General features: G+C 34.9%; 1 protein-coding gene and 1 long non-coding RNA gene across 2 annotated transcripts in view; one reads left to right on the top strand and one right to left on the bottom strand.

Moving 5' to 3' along the window:
• Window positions 1–27,913, top strand: part of CSMD1 (CUB and Sushi multiple domains 1) — a 1,092,711-nt gene that overhangs the window by 658,571 nt on the left and 406,227 nt on the right. The window lies entirely within an intron of this gene.
• LOC137470368 (uncharacterized) lies at window positions 12,249–16,848 on the bottom strand. Its single transcript, XR_010997018.1, has 3 exons — window positions 15,778–16,848; window positions 14,153–14,285; window positions 12,249–14,055 (listed from the first exon to the last, which is right to left on the bottom strand). It is a non-coding gene; the product is annotated as an uncharacterized lncRNA (long non-coding RNA).

Raw genomic sequence — 27,913 nt, 5'->3', positions numbered from 1 at the left:
CTGCTTTTAGGAAAATAGCAATCATCCCTGTAACTCCTGGAGCTAAGATGGAGGTAGCCTTATACTCAAGGGTTAAGCTATTTTTTATGACGAGGTCATCCTCTTCTATGTCATTCTGCACAATTACATAAGCTTTCTCTGCTTCCAACAGTTTTGGAGCTGCAAAATTCTCATTTAAAGATTCAGTATTTGTCAGTGGAAATGGTTTCTACAGTATGCTAGTATTTGTATTTTGTATGTAAGAAGTGGATTATATGTCTGATAAAAAAGAGATACCCTACTGAGATCAAAAACCAGAGAATATCAATGAGATTCCATGTTTCATTTTTATGAAGCACACAGTCTTATCAAGCAAGTGTAATGGAGAAATAAATGCAGTTTTTTAGTGAGTAAATTATTTCCTTTTCTTCTCATCTTTTTATTTATGTCAATGATTGAATTTAATCAGAATGAAGCAGAATTTGCTTTAATTTTTTTGCAGCATGCTGCGTTTCAAAGGCTAAAATTTATCAAGATTGTTCCCACTAACTAGCTGTTACAGATCACAGGAACAATGCTTTTTTCTGACCTCATCTAACTTCTGTGTAGGAAACTCTATGATCAAAGAAAGATAAAAGAAAACTTTTAATCAAAAGTCAACATGAAGAACTAATGACTCAGAATATGATATCTAGATAGCATGATTAGCAGAAGATAAAAATTATCTCTGTTTTACTACTGTTTTATCCTTAGTTCTCCATAAGTTATTTTCCTTCAAAATTATGTTTGTGTTTTACAAATACTTTTTGATTTATTGCTTCGTAAATTATAGTATTTGGTTAACTATACAGGACCTTTTATATGAGATCATTTATATGGGCTCTATGGGGCTTGCAAACACAGAAGTGATAGCAATTTACAAAAATTAGTCTGCTATTTAGAATATCATCTTGTGTTAATAGTTTCATAAATCTTTTGTCTGACTCCAGAGCCAAACAAGAGGTTTTGATACTTTTTCAGCAGGTTCTCATTTTATTTCCAAGCCTTTCCTTCCCTAAAAATGTCTATTGAACATTGTAAGAAAACATACCTGTACAAGAATTCTTCTAGTGAAATATCTAAGAAGGATTTTATTTCTTTTTCATTAATAGATTTTTCCCCTTATTTCACACTGTTGTCACCACAGGTCTCCTGCAGGATTTCTGGGGCCCTTTTACACTCCTACTAAAAAAATTTATGGCATCTGAGTAGCTAATATAGACACTTCAGAACCTTGGTGTTATTAAATTGCACAAGTACTATTATGCCCTGAGTAGACACTACATTTTTTTAAACTTATATTTTGCTTAATAACACAAGTCCTAGACAGAGCATTAAGAGGGAAAATTTATGAGAAGATATTTTTCTGAAAGGATTTCTTCAGTAGCATGTACCATACATATACACAAGTACATGTTCAGATTTTGTTATTAGTGTCACAAATAAGAATTACAAATCATCCGCATTATTTCTGCTTTTTCTTCCATTTTCCAAAGCTAATCGCTGTTTACTGTAGGAGCTTGAGGATGCCAAGTAATTCAGATCCTGCAATACCTCTGTTATTCTATTATTTAAAAGTTTCCTTCATATATTTAAATGTTCTTTTAAACACAGCATTATGTAGCTGTTTTTTCTATATCATTTTATTTCCTAGCATGCTGATGCTAGGACTTTTGCATACAAATAATACAAGGAGGTCACTAACTGTGTCTATTTACAGCATCCTGAGAGACAAAATGGACATTGCAATATGCAGGTGAAGACTTGTGAGAACACAGAATATGGAAATAAAAACTACCAAGGTTTCTTGGACTATTTATGTGTGAAGGAAATGTAGTTCCAAGTTGGGTGTTTTTCAGCTATGCCTTTCTACTTCATGAACATCATGAGTTCCTGAGCAAGCTTGTAGATAGAACATATCAGGTTATATATCCTTGGCGTGTTCTTGTGTATGGAACCTCTTGTAGCACAAAATAAGTTACGGAGAACAAGTTCACAGCTTTAACTGCTTTCCCTTCCCTATACTCCACCAGTTTCTTTAAAATAAATATTTAAGGAGAATTAGACTCAATGATTGCCTTACATTGAGGAGATTTTCTCTGTCATGCTTCTAATATTGTAGACACCTTTTACAAATGGAGCATTCTGTTTCTACTTAGCATTATCACCTTGTTAGCACGAAAATAGGGCAATAAGTAGAATTCGGAGCAAAATGGCTTATTAAAATATACACAAAGTAGGTAAGAGACATGATGATGGTTTTAAAAGTGAATCAGGGAAATTAATTATACTTTTATATTCTGAAAAATGACAGGTAAAAATCCAGTTCTCTCAAGTTCTCTGGTTAATTTCATGGGACAGGATCCTTTCTGTATTGTCCCTTCCAAAGTAATAACTTTCCATAATATGTGTATCATTCTTTATTCATTTATATGACAAAATCTTGGGAGATTTTAATCCTTGTGGTGTTTCAAATAGTGTCAGTGGAGCTGATGCTATAGAGCTTTATAGTCTTTTTAATTTTGTTAAGAAAGGTGATGTAATGCTCATATGAAATAATGGTCATGGTTTTTATTAGTGTTTTTCTGGAGTCAGAGGTCTTATAACTGATGACCAGGCAGTATCAGAAAAAAATTTACAGACAAGTAAGTGGTTATTCTGACAGAAAGCTAGAACTAAAAGTCTGTATCCTAATCAATTGTCCACAAGCTCAATTCAGCTTGCAAGTAAAATAAGACTAGAGCAACCTCTTTGTTTGCTACCAATTGTCTTCCTTTGATCAGTTTTACAAGTGTTCTTTTTTAGCATATTTCTTCTTATGAATTCTGCTTCCTTATTCACATGTCACAGTAATAAAGCTAGTAGATACAGTTCTCAAAAAAAAGTTACGAAAAGTAAACAAGTACCTTCCTGTCATCTAGCTCTTTATCATGATCAATGAGCTATAAAATGTCTCTTACGAGAACATTTACTTTAGATACCTTCTAGATGTTTGTGTGCTACAGAGACCACTCATCAGCCAATACTGCTATAGGGTAAAGTACTAGTAGAAATTATGCAATTAAACTAAATAGAAATAAATTCTAAGTCCTTCCTTTTTGATTATTTAATAGGTTAGAAAGTATTAATAGTGAATCATGTTCTGTATATTATTAAAAAAGAAAGGGTTATATATCATGAGGCACATTTGCAACATTAATCCTCTCAGGCAGTTACATCTTTGGGAAAACATCACCCTCCTAGTCTTAATTAAAGAAATGGGTTACCAGTGCATAATCAAAATCACTTATTATTTCAAGGTGGGGTCTAATGTTTGAGACTGCTGATCAAAAGTACCATTTCACCACAATAAATTCTTCTCAATCTTTTATTAAACTGTTTGATAAAATTATTTATTTACAGAATAAACATCTGCCTTCATGAGACATATATGAGAATAAATAACCCATACTGTGAATTTTGGTTTCAAATGCATATCTCAACTGATGGTATTGATCTGTATTCTGTACACAAACCTTTATGCACATAACCACAGTCTAAATTGAATTTAAGCCCTGGTTTATGTAGCACGGTTGAAACAACCTTTTAAGTAACCCAAGAGTTAATTCTGTATTTTCACCTGAAAAATTGTACTGCCTCTCTCCTTTAAAATGATAGATACCTGAAGATATCAAAAAGGACAAAACACATTATCATGGATACAACAGAACTGGCATGTCATTAAACTGCTTCTCATCAGCTAATTTGGGAACTGATTGAATAAATACTGCAAAAATCTTTTCCACCTCAAAGGAAGGAACGTTAATTCTACAGCTCCTGATGATGGGCTCGCGTCTAATTGGAATAGGCAATAATGATCAGGTGTACTGTTTTATAAAGCTTACTGAGATAATAAGTAGCTTTTATACTGTCATTTTCAAGCCATGCCAATCTCTCTCTGCAGTAATTTCTTACCTGTATCAGTATGTAGATGTCTTGGCTGGTGAAGTCCTATACAGTTGGTTGTAGATTCTTTGTGTTAATATTTTCATACTAGGGTAGTACATTTTTATCTTGTATTTTTCTTTCTTTCAGGGGTTTTCTTTCTTCAGATATTCACTGATACTGAAGTGGCATCTTTTAGATTAATGTTACACATTGAGGACTGACACCAAAGTCAGTGTCAGTTCAGAGTATTTCTAGGCTGTATTTTAAATAGATAAAAATAAAATAAGTTTTTAAATTGATAAACAAAGGTAATTTTTTTAAATCTGAGGGTAAAAATACAGTTCTATGCTTTTTTATTTAAAAAAGGGGAGAGAATTCATACCAACAAATCTTCCTCAAAACTTGTATGTAAACAATTATTTTAAAGAAAATTTATCAGTTTTCTAACAGAAAAAGCAACTAGTTTTTTTCAGAAATGCCAGAAATTTCTTTTAATAACATTATTATTAATGGTAATAATATTAATTATAATAATAATATTTTTCACAAAGGATAACAAAACAAGTGCAATATCTATTTATTTCTAAAGGTTCATGTGGCTGCAGACTCTTTCTACATTTCATATTTAACAAGCAATAAAGATTTTCTTAACAGGAATATTTTTTCCACAGCACTTTTAACACTTTGATGCCCAAACCAATATACAAAAAACATGAAATTTTCTAATTTATATGAAGTAGTTTTATTTGGAGTGGACTCCAACTGCACACTGAAAGCAACTATTTAGCACATATTTCAAATAGTTCATCTTTCAGCAAATCTCTAGCAATTACTCATTTAGTGAATTTTTTTCTGAAATTATGATTGAATGTCAGATTTATCCCAAATTCTTAGGTATTTTAAGTCATGAAGTAAAGAATGCCATTGTGGACTTACAGGATATTTCGAATGATGAGACCTAAATTCTATGCTTTTAGTACTGCTCTGACTCAAAAAATTACTTTGCATAAAGAATATGTTAAAAGTAAATGAGTCAGGAGTAGAACTTAATCTTCCATAGTAGGCAATAGACTTTTCTGACTCCTTTTTCTTCTTTTTATTTTTTCCCATACTTTTTGGTGCAATTGTGTAAGACATCTGCTTTCTGAAGTGGGACATAAGGGGATTGCAGAAGGCCCACCCTGTTGTAGAAGTGCCTAAAGCACCAGACACTGAACAAGAGGACTGTATGAATGCCTATTATTCACTTTTTTTTTTGTTTTGTTTTGTTTTGTTTTTTGTTTTGTTTTGAGGGCATGGGAAGAATGCGAAACCTCAACCTTTTATCATGAATTAGGTGGCTTTTCAAAATGTTCAATAGTTAGCTTCCTCAAGGAGTATTGAGAAAAGAGTATCATGTTTCTGGACTCAGACTCAGAAATGTCTGTGACTTTTAAGTCAGATGCTGATGGATTTAGGTATTGCATACTGGTAGTTCTAAAAAAGAGTATTCAGGATTACACTAAAACTGAATATCAAACATACAAGTGTAACAGTTTAATGTGTCTTTCATGTATTTGGCATTTCAGTCTCAGGTGTGATTCATCACAAATGTTCTTTCTCCTGGGCTGCAAACATAGAGCACTTCTTCCCCTCTGCAATTATCTACCACACGAAACTGGTCTCTGTAACGTTGACTAGAACAGAATAAATTTTGGAGCAAGAAGCAGAACGACATGAGACCACAGATTTCCATTTAAAAATGTAATTTATTCTATCTAAAACTGCTTCCTATATAGCTGCATCTGATTTGGGCAGTGATAGAACAGTCAGTGTGATGTTACTGAAAGTGCCATTTTGATGAGAAAAAGAAATTGAATTGTTTTCCCTTAGGTTTTGAACATCTTATGCTGCTAAATGCAAATTTCTTATATGGAAATAATTGTAGTTGAAGCTGAATCAAGGTTTATTACACATTTTACTACCTCCACACCCGTTCTGCCCCTAATATTCTGACATAATATCTGAAACCAAGCATTATCCATTGATAGAAACACCAGTGTGTTGGCATTCCAGTGCTCCTGGTATTGTTTTGCTGTTTTTCTGAAATTAAATAGCTAAGTCCAGAAAGAAAAAAACATACAGTGCAATATAGAAGAACTCAAGGCAAACCAAAACTACTGAACAAGGGAAGAAAAAAATCTCTTGGTTTACTACAAAAGTTTTGTTAAAGAAGCTTTGGAAATTTAATTTTCTCTGAGAATTAAGAATTCCATCTAGTCCTTCTTTCTATTAAGGAAAGCAGGACCAGTAGGTAGGAACACATGTATTATTAGTAGTGTGTTGACAGCTTTTTATTTTTAATTTAAAATACTCATAAATAACAAATATTTACCCAATTTAAATGCTCTTTGAGCAAAGTGTTTAAATAAAGTCATACAGTGACAAAATGCTGAGCATTATGCTACTGTGGGCTACAATTAATGTATTAAATTATTTTCTCCTGAGGACAGCTATAACTTCTGCAGAAAAGGCAATTCAAGAACACATCTTGAATTTTGGTTATTTCAGAACATGTTCAAATCACTTGGGAACAGAATTGCATGCTGTATTTGAAAACTTGTGGGAGCCTCATAGTTAAAAATGAGTAGAACTTCTTTCTTTCTTTATGATGACTTGAAAAATCAGGGATTGCTTCTACTTCTCTTAGATGTAAAAAATAATAAAATACAAAAGCAATTTGGGAAGGAAAAGTACCACTCACAACATCTGACCAGGAATGTGTTGATTTTTACTTTAAAAAGAAATGGATTCTTTGTAGAGGTTGTCACAGAAGTCTCTCAACTTTTTTAAATTACTTTTTAAATAAAGAAATTGCAATCAGATCCACTTTATTAAAATTGAAAGTTTAGATCTAATTACTCTGACATATTAAAAAGTGAAATAAATTAGTAGCTATGTATAACTAGACATACTCTCTCTGAGTAAGTTGATTTATAAATAGGTCTAAGCATCCTCTAATTATTTAAAAAGAGAAATGAAAAATTTTCCTGTTGCCTCCCATGGTATAAGGGTAATAGTTGATTGGTCTATAGGTTAGCTGCACAAATTCCTTAGGGTAGAATTTGGCAAGAGATTAAAGCACTTGGACTCAAATGTCTGTATGTTAATGTCTACATGTGGAAGATGCCTAAGCTTCCCTTAGGTCAATACAATGTCAGGCAATACTCTGAATTGAGCCTAGAAATCCACTTAGCTCATCAACCAACTCAGTAGCAATGCAGTTCACTTGCTTAAGCATATCCCGGGGTATCTGAGAATGGAATTGTCAGATATGGCAAAAGACCTGTTCAAAGTCACTCACTTTTGCAGCATGAAGAGAATTAACTGAATGAAGCAGCTATGCTGACTGCATATACATATGATTCAGGTACCTTGGTCTGCTGAACTTCAGCCCAATGTGGAGGCTGAATTCAGCAGTTCAGTTGCTTAGATGTAAGTGCCCACAGTCAAATGAGATGTCTTAGGGTTTACGAACAGCTCCAACAAATGCTTGGCAGACCTGACTCATAAAAGTTACAGAAAATATTTCCCTTCTGCAACCAGAGGTAAACTGTTTTAAGATCTACAAATGTCACTGTATTCTTGTATTTAAATAATCAAATCAAGAACTGAATCCTTGGGTTCAATCTAGCTCCCTACGTGGAGGCATCAAGTGTAGGCATCAAGACATCACTAGATCAGCAGATAGATTGACTGCTGGGTGGGATATCTCAAATGACCCTGTGGACCCAGGTATGGCCAGCTGAATCATAACCTACATGTCCCTAAAAGCTCCCAAATTAAATATATGGGTACATTGGTTCCTTGGCCAAAATTTGCTTGCTCGGGAACATAGAAGGACTAAAATTATTCTCAAAACAGGTAGCAACAAAACTACTTTCCCTTGCGATTTTCTCTATAAAAACACTTAAAGAAGAAAAGAAAAACAATCCAAATATTAGAGCATAAACATAAGCATGACAAGGTATTGATTTTTGTGAGTCTTGCCCTAAAGGGACCTATTCCCCAGAATTTTTCATATAAGCATGACAAGGTATTGGTCCAGGCTTAAATGATAATAAAATTGAATGAAAATTAATGGTAAAGGAAGTATATCCTTGACTGTATTTCAAATTAAATACAATATCCCTATAAGTAAAATGTAAAGGTTAATTTCACTATTGAAGGAAGGTGAAATTTATAAGAACAATATTGCTTGTACTGTTAGAACTAGCAGAAAAAGCCCAGAACATAAGTGTCAAATAATGAATTCTTCCAAGAACAGAATATTGATGCTTAGGGACAACAGAAAGACAACCAATGAAGTTTTATCCCCTTTTCAGATACTCTAAAATGGAATAAAAATGAGCTGAAAATAGCAAAAATCTGTGCTTTGTTTGACTAAAAATAATTCGATCAATTTCCATTATTTGGTTTCTTTCTGAAGCGTGAAGGAAGAATAGTTGCAGTTATTTGCTGACAGAAGCATTCCTCACTTCAAAAGTAGGCAAAAAAGTATTCTTCGATTCATTGACAATTTTTCCTACACAGATCTATCATGTTTGTCCTCAGTTCCTTTAAGCATTTCACTGTTGTGAAATAAAAACCCCTAGGGAAATCTAAAACTGACAAAGTGGTACTGCCTCTCTCCTCAATTTCTCATCCTGGATTTAAATATGCAAACAAATCAGAGAAGGTTGTTCAATAAATGTGGGATGGCTTATGCAATTTTTTTAAATCTTTCATATCTCAGTGGCTGCTGGAGTGTCTAGATTAATTGCTTCTCTTTTTATATGTAAATAATGTTTGTCTGCAGCTTGAAATTATCTGATGAGTGAGCTTGTGTCACTTTCCAAAGTCCAACAAATAGATGGATTCAGCAACACATCTTGTGATAAAATCATTACCTTTGGTTACATCTTTCCCACTATCTTTATAGAGGGACTAGGTTCTGCAGAAGCAATAGTGACTATTAAGTAGTTCCATCTAGACATCCATGAATCAAAATAGTTGCTTTTAAAAACATATTATCAGTAATGTCTGATTTCAAAGCCGATATATTACAATAACTTTGGAATAGTAGTTAACCACCACTGAGATTTTGAGCTGAACAGTGGAAACCTTTTCAGAGAAAAGAGAAATACTAATTTCAGTAAATAACTTGCAAATTTTCAGATTATTATGTATTTTTCAATTTATCATCTTCTGGTGAACAGGAAAAAAGGTACTCTAACAATTCAAATGGCTATATATTCTCAGACTTGAATTTCATCTATGAGCACCCTTTTGTCAGTCCTTGCCCTTACCTGTGTGCAAAGCCTTTGTATATTCTACAAGTATTCTAGTTAACCTCAGAGCATCCGCCTCATAGTGGCATGTAGGACATGGTTATCCGTATTTCTGAGCTCCTGAAGAGCTGTGTTGCATCCTAAGCTATTAAAGAGCTGCCTGTTTAGTGCAGTGTGTTATCTGAGGTAATCTGCTCATCTGAGTACTACAGCTTTTCAAATACAGCCTTCCTGCCATGTGATTTAAGCAGATGAAAAGTCCCTGGATTTACCATAATACTGGAGAAAACACACTTTTTTTTTTTTAAATACAAAATACAGTTGCGTTAAAAAAAATAGTTGAGTAAAAAAATAAATAGCCTTCTAGACCAACGTATGCAAGCACAGACTGGGCTTCAGTCCTTCAGGATAAACCTGCTCGTGTGGGAAACTGCCGCAGCATCTGGAGCGCTGCCTCCCATGGTGTCCATGGGGCTGTTTCTCACTGCTCCCTCACTCTGCTGTGCAGCGCTTTGCCCTTCCTCACACATGGGGCCCCCATGGTGCCCCCGCCCCAGCCATGGCTCAGCTACACCCTGCAGTGGGCGGCTGGATCTGGCTGGAACTGGCTGTGTCCGGCTGGGACAGTATGTCAGCCATGCACTGGAATTGTGTCACTTAATTTGCCGCATAGAACAGCTGCTCATACAGACATATTCTCACATAATGAAAGAACAAGAAAAAACACATTTGCTACATATTAAAGATAGAAAATTCCTAAACTTTTTTTTTTTTTCCAGCTGAAGCATGAACCTTTTGCTAATGTCAATGAAACATTTGATTAGATGAATGTTCTTGCAGGCAAGTTGCAAATCATTTTCAGAGAACTTTATGTCATTTAGCTTTCCATATATTCTTGCTTTAGTTGTGTGTAGTGGTCTAACCCCAACCAGCAGCCAAGCCCCACACAGCTGCTTGCCCACTCTGACCAGCAAGATCAGGGAGAGAATCACAAGGGTAGAAGATAAAAACCTCACAGACTGAGATAAAGACAATTTAATAAGGAAAGTAAAAGCTTCACACGCAAGCCCAGCAAACCAAGGAATTGATTCACTGCTTCCCATGGGCAGGCAGGTGTTCATTCAGCCACCTCCAGGAAAGCAGGGCCCTATGACACATAATGGTTACTTGAGAAGACAAATGCCATCACTCCAAACATCTCCCACTTTCTTCTTTTTCATGCGAACTGTAATATCCCCTTGGTCAGTTTGGGTCATCTGTCCTGGCTGTGTCCCTTCTCAACCTCTCATGCACCCCCAGCCTCCTTGCCAGCGTGGCAGTATGAAAAGTGGAAAGGTCTTGTCTAAGACCTGCTCAGTAGCAACAACAGCATAGAATCTCAGAATCACAAAATCAGCTAGGTTGGAAAAGACCTTTGAGATCATCAAATGCAACCTATGATTGAGTCCACCTTGTCAGCTGGACCATGGCACTGAGTCCAATCTTTTCTTAAATACCTCCAACAATAGTGACTCTACCACTTTCTTGGGCAGCCCAATCCATTGCCCAGCCAGTCTTTCTGTGAACAACTTCTTCCTTATATCCAATCTAAACCTTCCCGAGGCATTATTTGTAGTATAATTTCCAGGAGAAACATAGCATGCTGTAATACTGCATTTTTATTGCAAATTGAAAAATCCTCAAATTCTAGGCATAACTTATATTACTGAAACAATTTAGCCATTTTGTTAACACATGGTGATTTCACGTTCTGTAAATACAATGTTGTACATTAAATTTTATTCCTGTATATGAAGAATATTTTTATTACAACCCAATATAATAAATAACAAAAAAAAAGATTTTATTCTTTTCTATACAAGGACTACACGGATTTTCATTGTACTGACCTAGTAATTTAGTTACATTGTTTTGAAACTGCCACTAAATTCTTACGAATTTTTGACATACTGTATGTATTCACCATAAATGTCTTCCTTTCAAAATTACTATTCCTTTGCCTTTGTTTCTTTGCTTTTTAAATGAATAGGAGACAGATGAGAGAGAAATAAACAGTAAATTACATGTACAGCTCTACTTACTCTTTTAAAATTCTAAATTTTTAATACAGAAATGAAGAAAGCCTGAATTTTGATTATCCGATAGCTAAACTGTTCCTTCTTACTCTGTTTCAGAGCCTGAATACTGCATCACGTTTGCAATAAGGATAAGGGTACACAATTAAAATTAGGAACACAAGATTGCTGTTTCTGGAAATGTACAAAAAGGACAGGATTTCATCACTTAGCATATTATAATTCAGCAGCTTTGAAGTTATTTTGTGAACACATAACTTACATTAAAAAAAGAAATATATTATGGCACAGCATTTTAAAAAAAGGATATGTAGGAGAACTGAGATTTCTGATGGAGCCTGGAATTTCTTCCTAGCAGGTTATTACAGTTAAATTCCTAAAACTGATTTAGCAGAAGGACTAAGATCCACCCTTAATTTTCCACAAAATTTGGATCAAAGCACAACCAAGATAACCTTTCATAGTTGTAAAGCTTGAAAGCTTTTTGAATCTACTTATATGAACAGTCACAGAGTGTGGTTCTGTAACAGAATGTTTTCTGTTTACTCAGGAATGCTTCTGCAGCAGGAAAGTTTTATATACACATGTACATTGTATTTAAAAGTATTTTTAAAGAAGTGAAGGAAAAAGGTTGCATCTTTAGGTATATGGTTTTAAAAGGTCATTCTGTGGTTTTAGATTTTGATAAATGGTCATGTTTTTGAATAACTTTAAGAGTAGAGGAAGGCAGTTGAACCTGAAAAGAGCAGAAGGTCATTGTTATGATAATCTGTATTTGCTTGAATCATCAGATTCATATTACTCGAGGCTTTGCTTTACAATAAACATACCAAAATAGGAAACCTATTAGTTTTTCCTATAAAGCCAGGAGTACATTGAAAATAAATAATATTTTTTATTTTTTCAAGATAATACTATTTTAACTGGACATGGAAATTTTGAAAATAAAAAATATCATATTATCTATAGAAGTTATTTAATGGAAATCTTAGCTATGCTAATAAGATGAATTTCAGACAATTTGCTTGCCTGGCTTATCACAGGCACATTGTGTAAACACACTATACTATTTGTTAGGTTTACAGAATTTATTTGAAAATTTCATGTGGAAAAAAAAATTAATTACTGTTTGTACAAGTTTCCATCACATTATTTAGGATTTGTATATTTTCATCCAAAATGAACTCATATAAGGAAATGTTAAAATTAAGATAGTCAACAGTCATGCACATCTAGTAAAACTAATAAGGTCACAACCACATACATATATGCACACATAGAGCTACAACACAGAGTAGACTGCTTAAAGGTAAAAAGTAAGGAGCATCAAATCAACCTGAAACTGGAATCCTTTTCTTCATCAATGTTTCCATCTACACATGTGCAAGAAGTCCCCCAGAAGGGGACTGGGAAATTGGAGAAAATGTAAAACCTAGTCATAGTGATAATTTTCCATAATCAAATGCATTATTTTTGTTATACATAATATATCGATTCTTCTACTGAAAATAATAAGACGATAACATATCTGTGATAGAAAATTATTCAGTGGGGCCATATGTTAAATAACTAATTAGTGAGTGCTGCTTTTTTGAAATAATCATAAACGTTTTGAGAAAATTTCAGTCCTGTTTTTTTCAGGTGTGGGATCTGATATTCCAGTGTTCCAGATTATTTGTAATGCAAGCAATTTTATAATCTTCACTATATTTTTTAAAATTAATAGAGTCTCTTACACATTCTGGAAGTACCAATTCAAACATCATTTATTGAGGAAACTGTCCTGTGGCAAAACACAAAGACCAATTGATGGAATTACTTTGTTTTAGATTGATCTGTCCATAAGGACATCACCAGAAAGAATTAAATCTGTTTTAGGTGTAAAGCACCATGCACATACATCACCATTCTGCATTCCTCTGCTTGTCATCTGAAATGGTTGGTTGATAAAAGGTAAGGTGCTTTATCATTATCCCTAGCACCTGGGAAATGGTCCAGTGTAAATTCAATCTCAGTGAATTATTAAAGGCATTTTAGGATTTGTGAACTTGATAATGGTATTTTGTGAGTATTCATTACCACAGCAATTTAATATTACTACAGAAATTAAGAGACTAGTAGTCTGGTAACAGCTATGGGATGTAATTTACAATCATGAAAGATAACAAATCCACACTTTACTACTGTGTCAGCAGTGTTTTGTAAAACATGCTTAAAGAAGCTAATTAAACTTCATAAGGCCTCTTGTAGCATTATAATCTGTCACAAACTTTAATCTAATGAACAACTTAAATGATATTCCACTGTAGAATAGAGTCTGAAGTGCTTGATCTTACTTAAAATTGGAATATAGTTGTTTCCCAGAAGAAATATCTGTAATATTCTGACTCAAGTAATTGCTAAATGCATTACTTGTGAGTTTTAGCATTGCAGTGAATTAGACAAAGTGCTAACTTGCATTATGTTTAATTGATCTATAGTTAATTTATTCAGAAAAGAACTGCTCACACTGAAAAAAAATAAATAAAATCAGACAGCCATGTAATAGTAGGGAAGTAAATGTTCAGTGGTATGGAAGACAATAGCTCTTGTAACAAGATAGCTTGTTGATACAGAAGTGTCAGGTGACTGCAGTGTCCATGGACTGGTAGAATTTTCTGTAGTGCTGTCTTTGTTGAAGTCACCACCTTTAGCAGGGACTTGAAATTCACTGTGAAGAAAAATGACTAAAAACATTGAGTGTTGAGTAATTGAGCAGTGCTTCTGCACTTCATTTGGTGCTCTGAAAATTAAACTGAGGGAAAGAATAAATCCTTCATGTACCTTTAGATGTTACTTAGGACACAGTGAACATAGTTGAATCCCAACAGTCTGCCCAGCATAGGCACAAGCATTGTTTGACAGGGTGCTTTCTCTCTAGTTGGCTGCTGGTTCTTCCTGCAGTGTACTGCCATATCTAATGAATAAATGATTTAGAGTCATCGTTACCTCAGGCTCATAGATAATTCAACCTTGTTTTCTAAAAAAACTTTCACAGATTAGGATCTGTAGACTTCTCTGAATAAATAAATCTGTTTACAAATTTATTCCTTTCAACCTAGTATTTTCATGAAGATTTTGCTGTCAAACTGTCCTGGCTCATTATATTCCCAGCTTTCCCCTACACATGGGAAGACTATAATTATTATAGTTGAAGCCAAAGTTTGTTTTTTAAATTGTATTTTGTTCTTCATAACCAAATCTTGCTTAGGCCGTCAAATTCAGTAGCTTATGTCTTCTGTATTTGTGGTACTTCCCTTTAGTCTTTCCTATTGTCAAGATATACAAAGTTATTTCTCTTTGTATTATTTTGCCTACTGAGAATTTTTTAAGGTCTCATTTGAATTGTGAGGATTTTTTCTTGAACTATTTATTTTTTCAAGCCAGGAACTCTTCTGTTTCCTTGTTGTTATGCTGTGTTAGACGAGTTGTCATTTTATCTACCTTTCCAAAGGAAAAAAACATAATAAAGAAAAGGCAAAAATTGATAAAATGCATCTGTGTTTAACAGTGATGATTGAATGATTGAAATCTAGCAGCTTTTATTTTGGCTTGTTAAATTCCAGTGTCATCTCATTTTACTGTCATCTCATAATATTTTGAAATATCCTGCACTGAATCCTGATAAAATCTGACAAATTCTTTCATGAAAATATATGGTGAATGGACATTGCCATTCAGACTTCCTTCAAGAGTACTATTCTTATAGCAAAAATCTTTTCAGTAGGTAAACTGTAGAGTTTACTCATAGTTCTTTGTTCCTATAAGTAATGACGGTATTACAGAAGGAACACCTTGATTAAAGACCTAATGATTAAAGACCTAAACCTATCAATTTTCCTAATGCATGAATCACCAATCTTTGCTATTTTTCCACTGTTCTGAAGGCGTTTTTTTCTTCTGTATTTGTCAGAAAAATATTCTGTCAATAGAAAATGTCTGTGTGTTTAGACATATTTTCAGCACAGAGCTCCAGAAATTTAGCCTTGTAGTCTACAAATTCCTATACTTCTAGAACTGATCTTTAATTTCATTGTTATGATTGTCTATTAGCATGTATATCATTAATTCCTGTTTGCAGATGTTATGGCCTATCCTAAAATGGCTCTCATTGAAAAATATTGTTTTTATTGCTGTTTCAAAGGTCTTAATAACATAATGCTGACATCTCTGTGTGGTGACTATCTTGTGTTCCCAAATATTTCTTATACATATTTTTAAATTGCTTTTTTATAGGCTCCTGGATAGCAATGTTCTCATACTCAGGGGATTTTGAGGTTTTATTTTTTGTGTCCTTTCAATACTTTTGTAGCTTTTGTCATTGTTTATGCTACTGTAAATTTATGGAAATGAATCTTCATGGGATTTTGGTGGATTTTTTGGCAGATTTTGATTCCTTCCCTACTTACCAATCAATTCTTTCCACATAAATTTAAGAATCCTCCCCAGTCTTGATCCCAAGGTCAATCAGATCAAGTTGGATTCCTTCATAGAAAGGAGAAAAAAATTGCAAGAATTACATAAAGATTTATCTTTCTCACTTTGTCTCAGTGTTTTCAGACCTGAATGTCTTTATGAGATTTTTTGTTGTCTGGAGGTTTTTAATGCCTTCCTAACTTTCTTTTAGGATTCTTGAAAGCCATATTGAAACACTAATTACCCTTACTTCTCAGCTACTGCTTTCTATCTGTGATATACACTATAGACCACAAAATGTACCATGTGCATTTTAATCAGCAGTTCTGGTGCTGTAGCAATGCCAGCTTGACTCCACAGAAGACAGAAATTGGAATGTTGTTATTTGTGGTGAAATCTTTTTCATGAGACAAGCAGGTTTCTCTAGGCTTGAATTGAACAACAGCCTAATGACCCACATGGAATTGCTGTGTCAAAAGTGCCTTCATTATTTTAGGGGAAAGAAAGTTAAAAATACCACATTTTGTCTTTGTAAGGAATTAAGGGTGCTTTCTTCCCTTCATGCTGGGGGGTGGTTCAGCTTTTCACAGGAGAAAGAAAAATTTCCCAGGGAAGGAATAAATGAAAAATAAATCAGAATAAGTTCATGATAGCATTGTGTCCAATGTGTAAAGTAATTACTTTAACAAGCTAATTAACTTTAATAGACTGTCCCACTGTTCCCTTGTCTCCTTAGCTGACCTGTCTATTAAAGCTTTCTGTAAACTTAGCACTCTATTTGCATAACTGCAGACAATTTGAGGCTGCTGTTGTTGGGTAATCTAGAATCTGAACCTGATTTCATTGCAAGGAATTTTAATGAAATGTTTAGGGTGGCAGGAAGGAAAAAGGAATACATAACATATATGATTTTTCTGCTATGAAGAGGTAGCAAAATATGTGAAACTACACTGATGAAAATGAGGTGTTTGGTAAAGAAGACATAGAATAGAATATCTAACTTAAAATTTCAGCAGTGATAAAGAAACAATCTCAGCAACATGTGCCATAATGTACTTTTGCATGCTGCTTTTGAAACAGTCTGTGGATGTTATTTAATCAAAATTTATTGACATTTTATAAGAGTAAATGATTCCTTTGAAAAAAAACTATTATCTTGGGAGATACAGTAGCAAAACTTTTATGCAGTTAAATTTTGGATTGGAAGTGAACTAATAATACACAAACTTAAAAATCTTGGGAATGGAGTAGATGCAACCTGCTTCAGAGTAAAGGGTAACTCTGCACAAAAGATGTCTTGTATCCAGATTCTTCAAATTATATATTCTAAAGTATTTATATTGAGTCAAGACAGTTCAAAAAAAACCCCTCTTCTATAAACACTATCTATACACAATGAAAACTTTTTTTTTAATAATAATATATTTCTGGCTCTTCTGCAGTATAAATATTATTTTTAGAATGCTGTATTTTGTCTTATAAGTAGTTGTGTTTACTTTTATTAGTAAAGTAAGTTGTCTGAGTGTAGCATGCCCAATGTATACCGTGTACCTTGAAAAGAAGTGTGTGGAACTTCAAAATGCATGAAAATTTGGTGGAACAGTAAACTACTCCTCATGTCAGCAATTAAAAACAGCTGTCTTGCTATCTAGCTGTGCTATTCCATGTGCTGGCTTTAAAGGCTTTGCCTCTTAGCCCCGGTTAAAATACTTATGTCACAATGTTCATTGGTGGTAGCACATTTTTCCTGCCAGAGGACATCTGGCTGTTAGAAAGAGATAAGCAGAGCATTGTTACTTTCACTGGGAACCCTAAAATACCACTAAAATGGCTTAGAAGAAGGCTTAATTCAGGAAATATTGCTTATCAAAATCCATGACTAAAGGAACAGAAATACATTTGGATAAATTGAAAAAATAAACGTTTATTATTGAAAGAGAACACAGAAGCAACTTGCCTCCTGGTAGAAATAGTGTATCTGCATAGTGTTTCTGAGGCAAGAATCTAGCTCACAACAGGTATATCATTAAGTAATAAGGAAATTGAATGCATTTTGTGTTCAAATTTAAAAGTAAGTAGACATTCACCTGGCTTCCAGTATGTGTGTTATTGTAAACAGCTATTATGTGGTTGTACTCGGATTACAATTTGGTGAGATTTTCTCTCTCCCACCTGACTTCTGACCCAAGAAATCATCATGGCAAATAATTTTATATTGGCATGAGCAATAGATCACCTGAAAATAACACTGTTTTAAGTATGTCTAGAATCAGAATTCCCATAGTATTTCTTTGGAAATCATCTCTTAGGAAGCACTGGTTTTTTTTCTGATTTTCTCTGGCATTTAAGCTTTTCTGTGGCCATGGGATTTTCTTTGTTTATTTGTTTTTGTTTGGAAATACAATTGCCATATAATTCAGAAGGGTCATAGCTACAAAAATAGAATGCATCTCCTGCCTGATACTCTATAAGGCCTTGTGTTAACAGGATATTGAGGCCATGCATTAACAGGCCATGCACAAGTAAGTTTGGTTTGAGAGGCAGGGGGGTCATTTAATTTTGGAATAAATGTGTATTATTTTAGCAAAAACTTGTCCTATTGCTTATTTTGTCTTCTGTGACATTTGGGAGATACCATTTGGGAGATAAACTCATATTATTCTTTTTTAACAAGCTACCGAGTAGTAAATCCTGAACTCTTGCAAAACATATTATTCCTTTCTTTACACTCTAACAATATTCTAAAGTAAAATATAGGAGCTTCATAGAATGGAAAAGTTTTACATCAGTTTGGGGAAGTTCTGGTTTTTTTATTTGAGTTCTTCATTGTTAGGCTGAAATATTGTCCAAACAAGGTACAGCCAACATTTTCTGTCAAACTGTCATAGGTACTCATTGTCATATTCTACTGCTGATACAGTCCAGAAATTTTATTTCATTATATTATAATTTCAGATTAGGGAGAAAAGTTTTGTGAAGATGGGTACCTAAATGTCAATTCCCATTAAGGATAAGGATTGTATGATACTTCCTGTTTACAATTATTTTCTGATAATTACCAAACAGTATTTTTGGGGGAATAACAAGGTTTTCTGTTTGTTTTTAACCAGTATTTTAAATTTCTGTGTACAGACAAACTGGGAAAACAAAAGAAACAAAATCAAAACCAAAACCAAGCCAGCTGGGAATATATTACTAGAAAATTGTGGTTTTCTCCATTAGCTTTATCATTAGGGCAAAGCTTGTGTTTCAAGTGGAAATAGTTCCTTTTTGACACCCAGGATAGCTTATGAAAACAAAAAGAAGTTTTTACTTAACGATACAACTATAAGTGCAAGACAATATGATCAATGTAAGGAGAACAAGTTAAAAATGCAGATAAGTCAACTTGCTTGGCAAGATATAGTAAGAATGCAAATATTTGCCTTAGCTCTATCTAATCCAAGTATCAACCAAACCCAGCAAGGGTAACTTTTACCACTTGAGAGTACCGATGAAACACATACCATCACTGAAATCAGTAAATGCAATCATTTTTTGTCTAACTCAGTGCTTAACATTCTTAGGAAAAAAAGTGATGAACCTGCACAAAGCTTTCATCCCAAGAAAAAACTTATATTTTAGAAGTACTACTAAAAATAATATTATTTGGACGTGTAGTAGGTGTTACACCTACATGGTGAGTTGGAAGGGACCATCAAAGGACATCTAGTGTAACCCCTTCACAATGAGGGGTTACATCCAATTTTATCTTGAATTTTTCCAGGAATGGGGCATCAACCACTTCTCTGCACACCTGTGTCAGTGCTTCACCACCCTTATTAAAAAAAACAAACTTCTTGTATCTAATCTAAATTAACCCTCCTTCACCTTAAAACCATTACCCCTCGTCCAATTGCAACAGACCCAGCTAAAAAGTTTGACCTCATCTTTATTAGGCCCTCTTCAAGTTGTTTTGGGGTCTTCTCTTCTCCAGGCTGAACAAACCCAGCTCTCTCAGCAGTCTTCACAGGAGAGGTGCTCCCTGTTCAGGGCCACTCTAACAGGTCTATGTCTTTCTTATGCCAGGAAGCCCAGATCTGGTTGAAGTGTGATAAAGTTTTTAAAAGGAAATGCATGAAGATTTTTTTTTTCTGGTGGTGGTAGGTTTTTGGGGATTTTTTTTGGTTTTGTTTCCAAGAAAGTAAAGTAAGCTGTGTACAGATTTATCCCTGGAAGACCTGCAATTCTGTCTATTAGCAGTTCCTTTTCCCTCCAGTCTGCAACTGGGAACCAATGTGTTTTTTTCTTTTACCAGATATAGTTTCAATCTGTTGTAAGATAACAAGATTTCATTGATTTATGGTCTAAGAGATTAATAATAGAGAATCATAAAAGAAGATAAAGAAACAATTATTTTCCTTATTTGTTATTATCTAACATGTCAGCTAGAATGATCCTAAACTCATTCCCAATAGTTACTGAATAAAGGCACAGTCTAAAGAAGCTCTTAAAAATATTGCTATATTAACATATACTATGTTGCTAAACATCCCCACATTTGGACTGAGGTTTTAAATACAGAAATCTATGAAGGTTTTTCTTAGTCAGAGCAGGCAATGTAATCTCTGCAAATGAAAGTCTAAGAAAAAAAAAAAAAAAAGAAATATTTCTTCCAATGACTTTTTAAATCAGGTTTTTTTCCCCCTGGATTTCTGTTTTTCATTAGTTATTTTATAATATAGCCAAATGGGATATTTGAAGCCTTTTATTAAAACAAAAACCAGAACAATTCATCCAATATAACATATATAATGGAGAACAGTTTCTAAAGTAATGAAATTAAATTAATTGCACAGAATGGAAAAATATTTTTCAATTAATTATATTTGTATATTCATTTTATTTTTTTTAAATCTTACAGCAGCAATCACAAATGAAAAAAATATTATAGAGCACTACAGAACAGTCTTTCTCAACACAGAAATACAGTAGATACCTGATGTACTTAAAAATCCCCTACTGAATACTTTGATGTACCTAAAAAAACTGCCCTGGATATTGTTTTTGTATCATTTAAGTGAGTTTTTCCAGAACAGGTATAATAAGGTCAATGGTTACTGGCCATTGATTCATACATCTGCTTTTTGCATTGCATTTTGTTAGCTCTTAATCCTCTACTAGCAATTCATAATAACTGAAGGTTAAAGAAATTGTAGTGGGTCTAGCATTGGTCAAACACCAGTGCCCCACTAAAATTATTTATTCATTTTCTGCTGTGATACAAGGCTTAGGAGAAGGAGTAAACCAGGCTCAAACTTTGAAGAGTACAAAGAAAACTTTATTAACAGAACTAAAAAAAATAAAAAAAAGAGAAATCAGGATAAATGTTCAGAACACTTCTCCTCCTAACTTTTCTTTTGTTTTCCCACTGACAACATAAAGAGACAAATTTAGTATTCTCAGTCAGTTTACCACTTTAGAATAGTATTTCATCAGTTCTCTTATGGAGAGAAGTCTCTATTGCTATGCCATGAAGACTTTTCCATAAGAAACAGTTCTCTCATGGCTTTAAATTTCCACGAATAGCAGCTGCCCGGAAATCTGCAATCGTGAAGTCCCTCCCATCTTTTCCAGCCTTCCCACAGCTGTGTTCATGGGCCATGTTTAACTTATGGGGTACTATTTTAAGGATGAGCTGTTCAAAATTAAAAGTTCTCTTTATCCATCTTTGAAGTCATCTTCATCTCTGGGAACAGAGGTCTTCTCTTTCCCTCGAGGTAAAGGCTTTTCATCACTCTTATCTCTCTCTGTTCAACCTTCTCATTTGGATCACAGCTAGTTCAACATCTGCTTGCCTCAGTATGGATGCTTTTACTCATGTCTACAGTTTGAACACTCCATCCCCTCATGTTTTTCTCATTAATTAAAGGGATATTCTAGTGTATTACAATCCATCACCATGGCCTTATTAGAAGAATTTCAGCCTAAGATTAAGGCATCTCTGTGGCATTTCTCTTTTCTTTCCCCCGGTCTCGGGCAGCAGGGGTGTCCGGCTAGCACGCTGCTTCTCAGCTGGGCCGGGGCCACTGCATGTGTGCGGAGTTCTAGGACTGTGCCTCCACGTCGGTCTGCTGCGCCATAGCCAGATGCTGAGGCTAGACAAAGGGTGAGAGAAGGCGCACTCTGCTCACGTGGTTGAGAACCCTTTATTCCCACATGGCTGCAGCAGTGGATAATGCAGTTGTTCTCAAGCCAGCATGGGCAAAAATGGCATTGGGATACCGGGAGCAGGGGATTAAATAGGGGGCGGGCCGACAGGGGTGGAAGCCCCCCTCACCCAATGGGGACAGACAACAGGGGAGCGACGTGGAACACGGCAACCTATGGGAACATAACAGGGGTATGTACAGTGTTCTGGGACAAATGGGATTACAGAGGTGGGGTGATTGACACAGAACTTTCCAAGGGGAAGGAGAGTGGTTATAGATTGACATGACCAAGCTCCTGTGATACAGCTTGGAGCAAACCATTATGAGGGGAAATAGGGGTGCATAGAACTGATTTAACTAACATTTATTAAATTCTCTAACTGAAGCAACTTGGGATGCAACACATCTCCTCATTCCCTTCCCATCTGGTATTTGACTTCTTCCTTGGCATCTTCATACTATTTCTCTACGTGTCTTCACTCTGTCCTTTTCTCTCACTAGAAAGAAGATTAGCATCTGCAAGTCTCATCTGTTTTGGGGGGTTTCACGGAACTGAAAGAGTTAATCTTGCCCAGGCCTGCATATGGTCTGTGTGATTTCTGCCAGGTGGTGGCCGGAGCACTCACAGTGATGGATTTTCAGGCTGTGCTGGGGGTCTGTGTCAGAATCTCAGGGGGCCCGGGCCAGAACGGCAGCAGCCGCCTGGCTTCATGGCTGTTTTCCAGCTCCAGCTGCATTCAATTCCAGCTGAGGGGCTGCTTTCTGCATGGGCTGCAGAGCCGCCTCCGGGGTTTTTTTCAAGGGTGGTGCTGGGGGAGGGCCAGGATCTCCGCAGCCGAGCCAGGACTCAGTGGCTGATGGCCTCCCCTCCCCTGCCTGGCAGCCACTGGGGCCTTATCACTTAAAACTCTATTTATTTAAGGGAAAAAAGAAAAGCTATGGCCATAAAGAATTTCATATTGTTATCCTAATTTAGTTTTAAATAAGTTGTCAGCCTGTTCCAATGTAACTGTTAATAAGTGCCATGAGAAGGAAACAAAGTGAGTTAGGAATATTTTGTCAGATTCAAAATGTTCTATAATGACTACATAAATTTTCAAAATTCATTATCACAGGCAAAGTAGTCTTCTTATGTTTCTTTTTTTAAGAATTATTCCATATGAAACATACATCTAAATGTTTACTGGACAGTGTTTCTTTATAATACAATGAAATTAGTAATGAGCTTACTGAGTGTAATAACTCCTCAGTAATGCCACATAAAACAACTATGGAACATAGTATTTTTTTTAATGTAGGGTTATTTCATTTTGAAGAGGAACTTTCATTACATGCTTTCATTTATTAATGGTTAAACCTTCTACTGTCAATGTGAAGCAAAAAAAAAAAATTGCATTTTTAGACTACTCAGGTGAAAGTATCTGAATCATTGAAATTGACAATGTCATGGTAAAACCTTATTCTTGGACTTATTCCCTTACTCATCTGTGTTTTCCTTTCTTTCATCCTTTTCATACTCATCAATTCTGTGTTTCATTCACGCTATTTTCTTAGACCCAGACTGACATAGGTATTTGATATAAAATTCTCTGGTAAACTCCTTGTGGTCCACCAAGACTTTAGATGTTTGTCAATTTTTTTTCTTTAGAGTGAGCGCCTTCTGTATTACTATTAGTCATTAGTTTTCCTGACTCACCTGGAAACAGCTCTGTCAGTCTCATTGAGCTTCCTAGGGACATATCCAGTTCTCCTGAACAATTCTCAGGAGAGCTTCTAAGGGTACTTAGCAAGCTAAGATTTGATAAAGTCTTCCTATGTCTTTAAGATAGGGTGAAAAAAGGTCACCCAAAACTATATCCATTGATATGAATTAATTCTTGTCCCAAGCAGTAATAAGGTACAATGCAAATGGAGGTATTTTTTCGCAGCATCCAGTATAACAACTCATGGTTAAAGAAGCAGGCAGAGAAAAATCATGCTGGGTCTAATTACTTTAAATAAGAAACACCTCACACTGCCTCTCTACCTCTCCCCACTCATGAACCCTTTCATTGTAGATTACGTTAGCTGTAATAAATACTCTCTTATTTCAAATACTACATAAAGAAGAGAGGATTTACACTTTTCATGTTTAACTGATCGTTCTTATTCAGGAGATAACCTGGTCTCACTTATCAAGCATAATAAGTGTTGTTTCACTTCACTGGTATTGTAAATAGTCTAAATTGTTAGGCTATCCCTTCTTATATTTTGTTGTTCCCTAATTTATATTAATCTATAAATTCTTCCTTTCCCCAGGTTGTGACCTCCAGCTCCATTTCACTTTGTTTTTCCTGTGCTCCTGACACTGAATTCTTGCCAGCTCTGATTTGTTTCTCTTTTTCATGAGCAATTTAATTCACTAAAATGGCACACCAATGTCTCACCTGGAGGAAATGGGGAAGAGAGGATAATTTTCTTCCATTATAGTCTTTAAATAAGATCACAGAAATTCCAGCAAGAAACCAAGCTGATGTGTGTGAGGAAGGGCAATACAGAAGCAAAGGATTAGGGAAGGAGTGGGAAATACAGGAGAAGGAAGAACAGAAAATAACACCACACTTCTTTTAGGCTGCTTGTCAGAGCATCTCATGTCTGCAAAACTGCAGCCACAGTATGCATGTTTCAGTATCAAGCCCTCTAACACAGCTTGCAAAGCTCCACATTTACTTATGGCTAAAGCAGCTCATTAATTGCTCTCCATTAATACCTGATATGGCCTTGGCCATCCTGGTGTGACAATGAGTTTGAGGTAATAAACCTCTAATATTCTTTTTTAATATATCTATACTAAATACAAATATTTACATACAGAATATAGATAATACAGAGAGACTATATATACAAACTTGCATAGACATTGTCTTCATTTATTTGTTGCAATAATCATACTTTATGCTTTGAAAAATTAACTCCTGTTATTTTGTCAGTTAGTAAGTGATGATCCCTGAAAGTTCTTGTTTAGACCTGTATCTACAGGCATGCTCATAGATTGTAAAATGAGAGGATTGTAAAATAGAAGATGGCTCTCAGCTGAAAATTAGGGTACAATTTTCTTTTTTCATTTTCTAACCCGGAGACCTGTTGTGGAAATTCATTAAATATTTGTGCTTGTTTCAGCCAGGACAGAGTTAATTTTTTTGCAGTAATAGTAGGGGGCATGGTTGTGGGCATGTCAATGAGGTAATTCTGTAGCACAAAGCATTGCTGAGGGTAGGGATAAGGGGCTTTGGCTTCCAAAAAGACGACTGTGGCTTCTGGATGAAAAATATGTTGTCATTGCCTGCCACTGTTTGTTGCCTTTGGGTCCCCATGAGCATTCTGTATATGAATCACCCTCTTTTTCTGTATACTTTTGCTGCTACTATTGTTGCTGTTACTGTTCCTATTTAACTTCTTTTTTCAGTAAATTGCTCTTATTTCAACACATGACCTTCACATTTTGTTCCTCCAGTTCTCAGCTCCATCCCACTGGTGTAGGAGGGGAAGGAGAAGGGGGGAGCAAATGAGCAGTAGTGTGCTATGGAGTCTTGGTGGGAGAACTAAATTGGGGAATACCATTCCTAAACAATGACAATATTTTACACTATTTTCGAAATAAATAAATAAATAAATAAATAAACACATTCTAGAGAATACAAATGCTTCTGTGGTTAAGTGAATATAGAAACAGCAGCAGTATTCAAAACTGATGCATGATTGTTGGAGTGCTTCTGTGTTTTTGTTTTTTTTAATCGGAACTAGTCCTTACAGAGTGTGTATTTTTGAATTTATTTTGTTTAGACTCAATTCAAATATTTTTATTCCATTTTACTATATTTCTGAACAATACACTTACTGTTGTTTTGAACAATAATATTACTTTCACGATATAGATTGTTGGCTTAATTCAAAATGGGGAAAGTAGCAAAATTAGAAGGGATAAGGGTAGATGACTTGACAAAACCCACTCTAATTATTTCCTGTATTTTCATGAAACTGAACTGTCAGTCATTTTATAAGATAAGATTATCTGTTTGTTATAGTCAAAACAATGTCAAGAATCTTGTAAAAGAAACAAGATTTGGTTTATTTCTTCAGACAAAAGCAATAATTATTTTATTAACAGAACCAAAATCAAAAATAAAATTACACCTCTCTAGATTAGTTATCTTAATTAAATGTAAAATAGTTTTGTTATACTTGAATTTGAGTCAAACAATAACTACTGGAAAGATAAAAACAATATTTCAGTGGCAATCTTGTTAGTAATAATTTTGATGAAGCATATCACAATCTCTTGGTAATGCAATAAACTTCAGAGGATGTTCTGCTTCTATATATGACATACTATACATAAGGAAACATTACTCCTTCAAGCCTGCATGGAAACAGAATGTCTTATTACTTGCATAAACAGTAGATTAGTGTCTGTGTGAGGAAATGATGGAATAAGAATAGAAATTAAAACATCACTTGCAGTAGTATAACATGAAAAAGTTTGCAGCTCACAGTGATCAACAGAAAGAATTTCCTCTGCTGTCTCTGATCCTGCAGCAGCCTGGTTGCCTTCAGATTTAGAAGAAAAATAGCTGGGGCTGTTTAATTATTTCTCATTATTTCTTGTAAGATGCAGTGTTTGCCAGCAGAGGTGTAGTATGATACTAATATAACTATAAAGCTCTCAAAACCTGGCCCTTTAATTCTTTATGATGCTGGAACAGGCACAGGAATTTCCTGCAAGTCTGTCTTGTTCAGTAGAGCATAGTGCAACATTTACTATGCAGAAATTAGAGATTTTAGGTTCCATGTGCAATTCTCATTCTAAGACCTCAGGTAAATACACTACCTTACAATGTTATTTGAAAACTTTTTTTCTTTTTGTGTCTTTTCTTCTCACAGGATTGCTATTTAACATGTCACTGAGTATTTGATACTTCGTGAATAAACAGCTATTTAATGCTTCCTTCAGTCCCCTTCAGTGCATGGCCTCAAATACTGTTAAGCCCAGAGGACTCAAATATATCACTTGTCCAAGTGATGATTGAATTTTTAACCCCCTGATCCTAGAAAATAAAGTCCTGGCTGCCATCAGATGAAAACTCAACACTCTGAAAGTCAAACCAACTATTTCCAGAAAATGCACTAATAACATTATTTATACGTATGTATGTGCTCTCAATTGAACAACTTGATTAAGGTAATTTAGATTAGATATCACTTCTATCCTAGGCTAGGGCAGATTTTCAAGACTATCTATGCTAGGCCTTAAAATCTGTTTCAAAATGCATTACATTTTTCATAGTGGAGGCAGAATTCCAACATAAGTGAGGAATTTAATTTCTTTTCTATTACTTCCCATATAATAAATGTTTTCAGCTAAAAGGAACAGAGAAACTTTCAATATTCTTTTTAGATAGCATTGGAGAAATCCTTAATAGACATCAAAGCATGAAATCTTTTAAGGAGAACTTTGGTATTAAGAAATATGGGGGAGTTTATCTTATTTGAATAATTTGTCAGATACAAAGTAATTCCAATCAAATTTTAGATTTAACACCTAAACTGAGCTAAAATTACCTATATTCATGTGCCACAGGAATGAATACTATGTATGTGCACTTGAAATAAGGCAACTTTGCTTTAGTTGCAACTTTTCTTTCGTAGCAACCTACCAGCAGAAGTCCCACCTGTTAGTATTTCCTGAACACCTCAGAAGGGGTGATCACATTCCCAATGCCTATTGAGATCCTGTGGTTTACACAGCTGCCTACATTGATCCCGTGAGGGTTCAAGGGAGCACACATCAGTCATGGGCAAAATAGCTTCAATATGAGTCTGGTGAGGCACAGGAACAGCTTGCCCAGAGAAGCTGTGGAGTCCCCATGCCTTGGAGTGTTCAAGGCCAGATTGGATGGGG

Source organism: Anomalospiza imberbis, chromosome 3 (genome assembly GCF_031753505.1).
Source record: "Anomalospiza imberbis isolate Cuckoo-Finch-1a 21T00152 chromosome 3, ASM3175350v1, whole genome shotgun sequence".
NCBI classification, from domain to species: domain Eukaryota; kingdom Metazoa; phylum Chordata; class Aves; order Passeriformes; family Viduidae; genus Anomalospiza; species Anomalospiza imberbis.
This window is presented reverse-complemented; position numbering and strand designations above follow the sequence as displayed.